This window comes from Giraffa tippelskirchi, chromosome 2 (assembly GCF_054371585.1).
Source record: "Giraffa tippelskirchi isolate mGirTip1 chromosome 2, T2T-mGirTip1v1.2.pri, whole genome shotgun sequence".
Classification (NCBI taxonomy): domain Eukaryota; kingdom Metazoa; phylum Chordata; class Mammalia; order Artiodactyla; family Giraffidae; genus Giraffa; species Giraffa tippelskirchi.
Genome location: NC_137276.1, coordinates 94,453,350 through 94,465,833, shown reverse-complemented (window position 1 = coordinate 94,465,833; position 12,484 = coordinate 94,453,350). Strand labels below are relative to the sequence as shown.

The 12,484-nt window shown below is 38.7% G+C and overlaps 1 long non-coding RNA gene across 1 annotated transcript in view; it reads left to right on the top strand.

Moving 5' to 3' along the window:
• Nucleotides 1–5,760, top strand: part of LOC145539833 (uncharacterized) — a 386,573-nt gene extending 380,813 nt beyond the window's left edge. Inside the window, exon 2 of the long non-coding RNA XR_014077986.1 lies at nt 5,245–5,760. This is a non-coding gene — a long non-coding RNA (uncharacterized LOC145539833). The remainder of the gene's footprint in view (nt 1–5,244) is intronic.
• Nucleotides 5,761–12,484: the final 6,724 nt, after the last annotated feature.

Sequence of the window (12,484 nt, the reverse complement as noted above, 5' to 3'; positions counted from 1 at the left end):
ACTGAATTAATTTATTGCGAATAGTTTTTTTGGTGGAGTCTTTAGGGTTTTCTATATATCATAACATGTCATCTGTAAATAGTGACTGTTTTACTTCTTCCCTTCCAATCTGGATGCTTTTATTTCTTTTGCTTGTCTATTTCTGTGGCTAGGACTTCCAGTACTGTGTTATAGAAGTGGCAATAGTGAGCATCATTGCTTTGTTCCTGATTTGAGAGAAAAGGCTTATTCATTGTTGAATATGATGTTAGTTGTGGGTTTGTCATAAATGGCCTTTATTATATTTAGATATGTTCCCTCTACAGCAAGTTTGATGAGAATTTTTAAATCAGAAATGAATGTTGAATTTTGTCAAATGCTTTTTGCTGCATCTATTGAGATAATCATATGATTTTTATTCTTCCTTAGTTAATGTAGTATATCACATTGATTGATTTGTGAATATTAGACCATCTTTGCATCCCTGGACTAAATCTCACTTAATCAAGGTGTATTATCCTTTTTACATATTGTTGAATTTTGTTTGCTAATATTTCCTTGAGGATTTTTGCATCCACGTTCATCAGAGATGTTGGCTCCTAGTTTTCTTTCTTGTGTGTGGTGTCCTTGTCTTGTTTAGGTATCAATGCTGGCTTTATAAAACATTCTTAGAAGGTCTCCCTTCTCTTTAATTTGTGAAAGAGTTTGAGAAGGACTGATATTAATACTTTTTTGACTGTTTTGTAGAATTCACCAGTGAAACCATTTCTTCCTGGGATTTTGTTAGTTGGGAGCTTTTTTAATTACTACTTCAATTTCCTTATTAGTAATTGGTCTATTCAGATTTTTTTATGCCTTTATTCACTTTTGGAAGATTGTATATTTCTGAAATTTTAATCTATTTCTTCTAGGTTGTCCAATTTATTGACATGTTTGTAGTAGACTCTTAACAATACTTTGTATTTCTATGGCATTAGTTGTAACTTCTCCTCTTTTATTAAAGATTTTATTTATTTGTCCCTTCTCTTTTTTTCTTGGTTAATCTACTGAGGGCTTGTCAATGTCATTTATTCTTTCAAGGAACCAAGTTTTAGTTTCATTGATCTTTTTATTGCTTTCAATTCAGTTCAGTCGCTCAGTCGTGTCCGACTCTTTGCGACCCCATGAACCGCAGCACGCCAGGCCTCCCTGTCCATCACCAACTCCTGCAGTTTACCCAAACCCATGTCCATCGAGTCAGTGATGCCATCCAACCATCTCATCCTCTGTCGTCCCTTTCTCCTCCTGCCCCCAATCCTTCCCAGCATTAGGGTCTTTTCCAATGAGTCAACTCTTCACATGAGGTGGCAAAGTATTGGAGTTTCAGCTTCAACATCAGTCCTTCCAATGAACACCCAGGACTGATCTCCTTTGGGATGGATTGATTGGATCTCCTTGCAGTCCTAGGGACTCTCAAGAGTCTTCTCCAACACCACAGTTCAAAAGCATCAATTCTGCGGTGCTCAGCATTCTTCACCATCCAACTCTCACATCCATACATGACCACTGGAAAAACCATAGCCTTGACTAGACGGACGTTGGCAAAGTAATGTCTCTGCTTTTAAATATGCTATCTAGGTTGGCCATAACCTTCCTTCCAAGGAGTATGAGTCTCTATTTAATTTGTTTCTGTTCTGTTCTTTATTATTTCCTTCCTTTGGCTAATTTGGGGGTTCATTTGCTCATTTATATGTAAAGTTAGATTGTTTATTTGAAATTTTTCTTGTTTCTTGATGTAGGACTGTATTGGTATGAACTTCCCTCTCAGAAATGCTTTTGCTGCACCCAGTAGATTTTGGTATGTCATATTCTGTACTCATTTGTTTCTAGGTATTTTTTCATTTCATCATTGATTTTTTTGATTACTCATTGCTTTTTCAGTAACATGTTGTTTAATATCCATGTTTTTATGGTTTTTCCCCTTGGGATTGATTTTTTGTTTTATACCATTGTGTTCAGAGAAAATTCTTAACATGATTTTAATCTTCTTGAATTTATTGAGATGTTCTTTGTGACCTAACATGTAATCTGTCTAGGAGAATGTTCCATATGCACTTGAGAAGAATGTGTATTCTGCTGCTTTTTGAATGGAATCTCAAGTGAGTTTATTTGATGTAAGTGGTGCATTAAAGTCCACTAATATTATTGTATTGCTTTCAATTTTCCCTTTAAGTTCAATAATATATACTTTATAAAACTTGGTGCTCTTATGTTGGGTACATACACGTTTATAATTGTTATATCTTCTTCCTGGATTGATCCCTTAATCAGGTACTGCCCTTCTTTGTCCTTTATTGCAGTCTTTGTTTTAAACTCTATTTTGTCTGATATGAGAATAGGCACTCCAGTTTTCTTTTCATTTTCATATTCATGGAATATCTTTTTCTATACCTTAACTTTCAGTCTATTTGTGTCTTTACTTCTGAAGTGAGTCTCTTGTAGGCAGCATATAGTTAGGTATTATTATTATTATTATTTGTTAAATCCATTCAGATACTCTGTGTCTTTTGATTAGTGAATTTAGCCCACTTACATTTAAAGTAGTTATTGGAGGAGAGCAGAAGATGGCGGAGGAATAGGACGGGGAGACCACTCTCTCCTCCACAAATTTATCGAAAGAACATCTGAACGCTGACCAAACTTCACAAAACTACTTCTGAAGGCTGGCTGAGGACGTCAGGCTTTCACAAAAACTGCGCATTATCTTCAAAAGAGGTAGGAGAAATTATAAAAGATAAAAAGAGAGACAAAAGAGTTAGGGACGGAGACCCGTCCCGGGGAGGGAGTCGTAAAAGAGGAGGAATTTCCAAGCACCAGGAAACCCTCTCACCGGCGGGTGTGGGGGAGGATTTTTTATCTCGGAGGGCAACGTAACTGGGAGGAAAAATAAATAAAATCGACAGATTACGTGCCTAAAGCAACTCCCAGCAAAGAACCCCAGACGCTCGCATCATCCGCCACCAGCAAGTGGGGGCTGAACGGAGAGGAGCGGGCGGCATTGCCTAGGGTAAAGACCGGGCCCGAGTGCCCCGAGGGCAATCTGAGGGAGCTAACGTGAGATAGTAACCTAAACTGTGGGACAGCGAGAGAGAGAACTATCCCGCGAAAAGCCCAACTCTAAGGCACTGCCGGCCCGCTCACAGAACAAAGGACTGAGCGATACCAGAGGAGAGCTAGCCGGCTGCGGACTGCGCCATCCCCCGCCGGACACAGCGGGCAGGCGGGGCCCGCCAGAGCCGGAAAGGGGCAAACTCGGCTCCAGAGAGGGCACCCCCTACCAAACTGCAAACAGGCTCCCAGTTTTTTAAGCAAAGACTGCCTGAGATCCCGGAGGGTCGACAGCAGCCGGGAGGGTCGCAGCCAGAGACCAGCTCCCCAGAACCGACACAAAGCACACCGGAGCCGGGCGCGCCCGTAAACCGAGGCGGGGACCAGGGAGGTGATAAGCCGCACCGCCCCAACAGGGGACAGCGCCCTCGCCAAACTCCTGGCCGCCTGGGCAGCTCCGACCGGGAACGGCACAAGCCGCGGGCAAAATCGAGTCTGCGCCTTTGTGGAGTAACCGGGAGCCTGAACCTGAGCGGCTTAGTCCTGGGAAGTGCACGCAGCTCAGGGCCCGCTCCCCGGCCGAGTAACCTGAAGCCTGAGCAGGGTAGACGGGGAAAGCACACACGCCGTGAGCGGGGGCGAACCCAGTGCGGCCGAGACACTGCGAGCTTACCACACACACGCCAGAATTGCAGTGTTCCTTCCTCCCCACAGCACGATTGAACAAGCGAACCTAAAGAGATCACCTCCACCGCTTTGATGCAGGGCGGAAATTAGATACTGAAGAGATCTCCAAACAGAAGCCAAATAAACAGAGGGAAGTGCTTTGGAAGGGACAGGCCAACAGATTAAGATCCCTGTAGCTAATACCGACTGCATTAAAAAGGACCTACAGATCTTGAAAAGTATAAGCAGGAATAAGGATCTATCTAAAACTGAGCAGATCCCACACTGCTCACAACAGCTCCAGAGACAGTCCGGGATATATATATTTTTTACTATTATTATTTTTTTTAATTTTTTTTTAATTTTTTTTTTTAATTAAAAAAATTTTTTTTTCTCTTCTTTCCTTTTTCTTCAAGTCCTCTATTACACCTTTAAGTTTCATTTTCATAACCCACTATTAACTTGCAAAAAAAAAAAAACAACCCTATTTTTGAAGCAAACTACATACATATATCTTATACCTTTTGTGTTTTTTTTTTTTAATGTTTTTTTCCTGTTCTACATTTTTTTACTGTTTCTTTTTTTACTGTTTTACTGTTTTTTTTTCTTTTTACACTGTTCCCTTTTTTCTTTTCTTTTTTTTTTTTTTTTAGATTGTAAGTTTTATAAGAGTCTAACCTCTACTCTAGATTTTTAATCTGTGTTTTACATATTTGATATCAACTTTGTACATTTAAGAACCCAATCTTTAGGACCCATTTTTACTCAGGAGTGTGATCACTGGCCTGATCACTCTGTCCCCCTATTGATGCTCTTTCTTCTCCCCCAGGGAACCTCTATCTCCCACCCTCCTCCTTCTCTTCTCAACCCAATTCTGTGAATCTCTGAGGGTGTTCTGGGTACCGGAGAACACTTCAGGAACAGGATACTGCCCAGATCTCTCTCTCCCCTCTTAATTCCTCCCTTTCTACTCATGCTCACCTCTGTTACCTTCCTCCCCCCTCTCTATGTATCTCTGTGAATCACTCTGAGGGTTCCAAACTGTGGAAAGCACAGAGGGAAGTGCTTACTGGCTAGATTGCTCTCTCCACATTTGAATTCCCCTCTTCCCCTCCTGGTCACTACAACCCACCCCCCCCACCTCATCTCTCCATGTAACTCAGTGAACCTTTCTGGGTATCCCTCACTGTGGAGAATCTTTTCACCATTAACCTAAAAGTTTTATTATTGAGGCTGTATGGAAGGAGAAGTCTTGAGGCTACTGCAAGAATAAGACTGAAAGCCAGGGGAAACATTAATTAATAAGAGACCATCCAATAGCCTCCATAAATTCACTGAAACCAAGCTCCACCCAAGAGATAATAAGTTCCAGAGCAAGACGTACCACGCAAATTCTCCAGCAACGCAGGAACATAGACCTGAGCATCAATATACAGGCTGCCCAGAGGCACACCAAATCCATAGACATCTCAAAAATTAATACTGGTCACTCCATTACACTCAAGAGAGCAGAAATCCAGCTCCACCCACCAGAACACCGACACAAGCTCCCCCAACCAGGAAACCTTGACAAGCCACCTGTCCAACCCCAACCGCAGTGAGGAACCTCCACAACAAAGAGGAACTTCATACTACCAGAATACAGAAGGGCCACGCCTAACACAGCAATCTAAACAAGATGAAAAGGCAGAGAAATACTCAGCAAGTAAAGGAAAATGAGAAATGCCCACAAAGCCAAACAAAAGAGGAGGAGATAGGGAATCTATCCGAAAAAGAATTTAGAATAAGGATAATAAAAATGATCCAAAATCTTGAAAGCAAAATGGAGTTACAGATAAATAGCCTGGAGACAAAGATTGAGAAGATGCAAGAAATGTTTATCAAGGACTTAGAAGAAATAAAAAGGAATCAATATAGAATGAATAATGAAATAAAGGAGATAAAAGACACTCTGGAGGGAACCAACAGTAGAATAACGGAGGCAGAAGATAGGATAAGTGAGGTAGAAGATAGAATGATGGAAATAAACGAAGCAGAGAGGAAAAAAGAAAAAAGAATCAAAAGAAATGAGGAAAACCTCCGGGACCTCTGGGACAATATGAAACGCCCCAACATTCGAATCATAGGAGTCCCAGAAGAAGAAGATAAAAGGAAAGGCCATGAAAAAATACTCGAGGAGATAATAGTTGAGAATTTCCCTAAATTGAGGAAAGAAATAGTCACAGAAGTCCAAGAAACCCAGAGAGTTCCAAACAGGATAAACCCAAGGCGAAACACCCCAAGACACATATTAATCAAATTAACAAAGATCAAACACAAAGAACAAATATTAAAAGCAGCAAGGGAAAAACAACAAATAACACACAAGGGGATCCCCATAAGGATAACAGCTGATCTTTCAATAGAAACCCTTCAGGCTAGAAGGGAATGGCAGGACATACTTAAAGTAATGAAAGAGAATAATCTACAACCCAGATTACTGTACCCAGCAAGGATCTCATTCAGATATGAAGGAGAATTCAAAAGCTTTACAGACAAGCAAGAGCTGAGGGAATTCAGCACCACCAAACCAGCTCTCCAGCAAATGCTAAAGGATCTTCTCTAAACAGGAAACACAGAAAGGATGTTTCAACACGAACTCAAAACAACAAAGTAAATGGCAACGGGATCATACTTATCAATAATTACCTTAAATGTAAATGGGTTGAATGCCCCAACCAAAAGGCAAAGGGTTGCTGAATGGATACAAAAACAAGACCCCTATATATGCTGTCTACAAGAGACCCACCTCAAAACTAGGGACACACACAGGCTGAAAGTGAAAGGGTGGAAAAACATATTCCATGCAAACGGAGACCAAAAGAAAGCAGGAGTCGCAATACTCATTTCAGATAAAATAGACTTTAAAATAAAGGATGTGAAAAGGGACAAAGAAGGACACTACATAAAGATCAAAGGATCAATTCAAGAAGAAGACGTAACAATCATAAATATATATGCACCCAACATAGGAGCACCACAATATATAAGGCAAATACTAACAAGTATGAAAGGGGAAATTAACAATAACACAATAATAGTGGGAGACTTTAATACTCCACTCACGCATATGGATAGATCAACTAAACAGAAAATTAACAAGGAAACACAAACTTTAAATGATACAATAGACAAATTAGATTTAATTGATATTTACAGGAGTTTCCACCCCAAAACAATCAATTTTACCTTTTTCTCAAGTGCACATGGAACTTTCTCCAGGATAGATCACATCCTGGGCCATAAATCTAGCCTTGGTAAATTCAAAAAAATTGAAATCATCCCAGCCATCTTCTCTGACCACAATGCAGTAAGATTAGACCTCAATTACAGGAAAAAAACTATTAAAAGTTCCAACATATGGAGGCTAAACAACACGCTTCTGAATAACCAACAAATCACAGAAGAAATCAAAAAAGAAATAAAATTATGCATGGAAACGAATGAAAATGAAAACACAACAACCCAAAACCTATGGGACACTGTAAAAGCAATACTAAGGGGAAGGTTCATAGCAATACAGGCGTACCTCAAGAAACAAGAAAAAAATCAAATAAATCAACTAACTCTACACCTAAAGCAACTAGAGAAGGAAGAAATGAAAAACCCCAGGGTCAGTAGAAGGAAAGAAATCTTAAAAATTAGGGCAGAAATAAATGCAAAAGAAACAAAAGAGACCATAGCAAAAATCAACAAAACTAAAAGCTGGTTTTTCGAGAAGATAAACAAAATTGATAAGCCATTAGCCAGACTCATCAAGAAACAAAGGGAGAAGAATCAGATCAACAAAATTAGAAATGAAAATGGAGAGATCACAACAGATTCCACAGAAATACAAAGGATCATAAGAGACTACTACCAACAGCTATATGCCAATAAAATGGACAACTTGGAAGAAATGGACAAATTCTTAGAAAAGTATAACTTTCCAAAACTGAACCAGGAAGAAATAGAAGATCTTAACAGACCCATCACAAGCACGGAAATCGAAAGTGTAATCAGAAATCTTCCAGCAAACAAAAGCCCAGGACCAGACGGCTTCACAGCGGAATTCTACCAAAAATTTAGAGAAGAGCTAACACCTATCCTGCTCAAACTCTTCCAGAAAATTGCAGAAGATGGTAAACTTCCAAACTCATTCTATGAGGCCACCATCACCCTAATTCCAAAACTAGACAAAGATGTCACAAAAAAGGAAAACTACAGGCCAATATCACTGATGAACATAGATGCAAAAATCCTTAATAAAATTCTAGCAAACAGAATCCAACATCATATTAAAAAGATCATACATCATGACCAAGTGGGCTTTATCCCAGGAATGCAAGGTTTTTTTAACATCCGCAAATCAATCAATGTAATACACCACATTAACAAATTGAAAGAAAAAAACCATATGGTTATCTCAATAGATGCAGAAAAAGCCTTTGACAAAATTCAGCATCCATTTATGATTAAAACCCTCCAGAAAGCAGGAATAGAAGGAACATATCTCAACATAATAAAAGCTATATATGACAAACCCACAGCAAACATTATCCTCAATGGTGAAAAATTGAAAGCATTTCCCCTAAAGTCAGGAACAAGGCAAGGATGCCCACTTTCACCACTACTATTCAACATAGTTTTGGAAGTTTTGGCCACAGCAATCAGAGCTGAAAAAGAAATAAAAGGAATACAGATAGGAAAAGAAGAAGTAAAACTCTCACTGTTTGCAGATGACATGATCCTCTACATAGAAAACCCTAAAGACTCTACTAGAAAATTACTAGAGTTGATCAATGAATATAGTAAAGTTGCAGGATATAAAATTAACACACAGAAATCCCTTGCATTCCTATACTCCAATAATGAGAAAACAGAAAGAGAAATTAAGGAAACAATACCATTCACCATTGCATCAAAAAGAATAAAATACTTAGGAATATATCTACCTAAAGAAACAAAAGACTTATATATAGAAAACTATAAAACACTGATGAAAGAAATCAAAGAGGACACAAACAGATGGAGAAATATACCGTGTTCATGGATTGGAAGAATTAATATAGTGAAAATGAGTATTCTACCCAAAGCAATCTACAGATTCAATGCAATCCCTATCAAGCTACCAATGGTATTTTTCACAGAACTAGAACAAATCATCTCACAATTTGTATGGAAATATAAGAAACCTCGAATAGCCAAAGCAATCTTGAGGAAGAAGAATGGAACTGGAGGAATCAACCTGCCTGACTTCAGACTCTACTATAAAGCCACAGTCATCAAGACAGTATGGTACTGGCACAAAGATAGAAATATAGATCAATGGAACAAAATAGAAAGCCCAGAGATAAACCCACGCACATATGGACACCTTATCTTCGACAAAGGAGGCCAGAATATACAATGGAGAAAAGACAATCTCTTTAACAAGTGGTGCTGGGAAAACTGGTCAACCACTTGTAAAAGAATGAAACTAGAACACTTCCTAACACCGTACACAAAAATAAACTCAAAATGGATTAAAGATCTAAACGTAAGACCAGAAACAATAAAACTCCTAGAGGAAAACATAGGCAAAACACTCTCCGACATAAATCACAGCAGGATCCTCCATGACCCACCTCCCAGAATATTGGAAATAAAAGCAAAAATAAACAAATGGGACCTAATTAAAATTAAAAGCTTTTGCACAACAAAGGAAACTATAAACAAGGTGAAAAGACAGCCTTCAGAATGGGAGAAAATAATAGCAAATGAAGCAACAGACAAACAATTAATCTCAAAAATATACAAGCAACTTCTGCAGCTGAATTCCCGAAAAATAAATGACCCAATCAAAAAATGGGCCAAAGAACTAAACAGACATTTCTCCAAAGAAGACATACAGATGGCTAACAAACACATGAAAAGATGCTCAACATCACTCATTATTAGAGAAATGCAAATCAAAACCACAATGAGGTATCATTTCACACCAGTCAGAATGGCTGCTATCCAAAAGTCTACAAGCAATAAATGCTGGAGAGGGTGTGGAGAAAAGGGAACCCTCTTACACTGTTGGTGGGAATGCAAACTAGTACAGCCACTATGGAGAACAGTGTGGAGATTCCTTAAAAAACTGGGAATAGAACTGCCATATGACCCAGCAATCCCACTGCTGGGCATATACACCGAGGAAACCAGAATTGAAAGAGACGCGTGTACCCCAATGTTCATCGCAGCACTGTTTACAATAGCCAGGACATGGAAGCAACCTAGATGTCCATCAGCAGATGAATGGATAAGGAAGCTGTGGTACATATACACAATGGAATATTACTCAGCCATTAAAAAAAATACATTTGAACCGGTTCTACTGAGATGGATGAAACTGGAGCCCATTATACAGAGTGAAGTAAGCCAGAAAGAAAAACAACAATACAGTATACTAATGCATATATATGGAATCTGAAAGATGGTAACGATAACCCTATATGCGGGACAGAATGAGAGACACAGATGCATGGAACAATTTTATGGACTCTGAGGGAGAAGGTGAGGGTGGGCCGTTCTGGGAGAATGGCATTGAGACATGTGTATTGTCATATGTGAAACAGAGCACCATTCCATGTTCGATGCATGTGACAAGGGCTCGGGGCCGGGGCAGTGGGATGATCCAGAGGGATGGGAGGGGGAGGGAGGTGGGTGGGGGGTTCGGGAAGGGGAACACATGTAAACCCATGGCTGATTCTTGTCAATGTATGGCAAAAACTATTACAATATTGTAAAGTAATTAGCCCCCAAGTAAAATAAATAAATTTATAAAAAAAAAAAAAAATAAAGTAGTTATTGGTAGGTATATAATTATTGCCATTTTGTTATTTTCTGACTCTTCTTTGCTCCTTTCTTTTTTCTCTTTTCTTTCATGTTTTGCTGGTTTTCTTTAGTGCTATGTTGGCTTCATGGTGAAAGAATCTGCCTGCCAATGCAGGAGACACAGGAGACACCCATTTGATCCCTGGGTCAGGAAGATCCACTGGAGAAGGAAATGGCAATTCACTCCATTATTCTTGCCTGGAGAAACTCAAAGACAGAGGAGTCTTGCAGGCTACAGTCAGTGGAGTCACAAAGAGTCAAATGCCTGAACAATTTAGCACATGTTTAGATTTCCTCTTCATTTTCTTTGTGTACTTAGTCTAAGTACTTCTTCCTTGTGATTACCCTGAGGTTCACGTCTAACTTCCTGTGTAAATAGCAGTCTGTTTTAAGTTGACAGTAACTTCAGTTTGAAGATGTTCCAAAGCTTTATCTTTTTATTCCTCTCTACGTTTTATTCTTTTTTCTTAATATGTACAGTTTATTGAAGTATAGTTGATGCAAGCAAGGTGGTGCACAGCAAGGTGATTCAGTTATACATATACACATGTATTATTTTTGAAATTATTTTCCATTATAGATTATTAAAGATATTGACTATAGTTCCCCGTGCTATACAGTAATCCTTTGTTGCATATCTATTTTTAAATTAGAAATCTAGCATTCTATTCATACTAAGTCAAATAAGTGGAATCAAGGTGTCATAAATATTTCGGTTAGGCAAAAATTCATAAGATTGCTAAAATATATAATTATACATATTATTTACATATATACGTATACAAAAGCTATTCTACTAACATTGATAATGGCTTGAGAAAGAACATCAAAAAAAAAGCAGAGATGGAGAAATTGGAAAGCATAAACTAAATGAAATGGGAGCACTCAATGTGAAATAGAAAAATTGAAAGTAAAAGATCATGATATAGTCCAGTTGTTTTTAAACATGACTGCTCATTATAAGAGCTTCCCAGGTGGCTCAGTGGTAAAGAACCTGCCTGCCAATTCAGGAGATATAAGGGACACAGGTTCGATCCCTGGGTCAGGAAGATCGCCTGGAGGAGGGCATGGCAACACACTCCAGTATTCTTTCCTGGAGAATCCCATGGACAGAGGAGCCTGGCGGGCTACAGTCCATAGGGTCGCACAGAGTTGGACACAGCTGAAACAACTTAGCATGCACGCTCATTAAAAAGATTTAGTCTTGATTGAAGCCAGTGCTATCCTAGGATTTTTCATTACTTGAATCAATAAAGTCAGTTTTTGCCAAAAAAAAAAAAAAATCTGCAGCTCTGGAGGGAAAAATAAAGCAATACCTGGGCATTTGTATTTTCCAAAAAATTCCAAGATAATTCTGATATGCATCTAGATTTTAAAAAGTGATTGCAGGTTTCTCTATTAAATTGTAGTTTTGATGATACAAAGTTCTGTTATTTTCCTGTTGACCAGTCATGATACAATGGTATTAAGTGAGTAATAGTTACAGAATCACAATAGTAAAGATGTTTATCAGTTTTCCCAGTCAATAGCCAGTCAAAAAATAAAAGATAATCACAATTTCAAGCCATAATGGGAACATGGTTAACCTAACAATATAAAATAGTTACATACAATCTAGCGGTCAGGCAGAGTGATGTGGTAAGTGGCAGTGCGTACATGCACATGTTTTCTTCCACCTGCCAGTCTATGTCTTTTGGTGGTGCATTTGACCATATTACCATTTTCTTAATTGTGTGGGGTTTATTTTCTGTAGATCTTTTCCTTCTCTTGTGTTTCCTGCCTAGAGAAATTCCTTTAGCATTTGTTGTAAAGCTGGCTTAGTGGTGCTGAATTCTCTTAACTTTTGCTTGTCTGGAAAAATTTGATTTCTCCA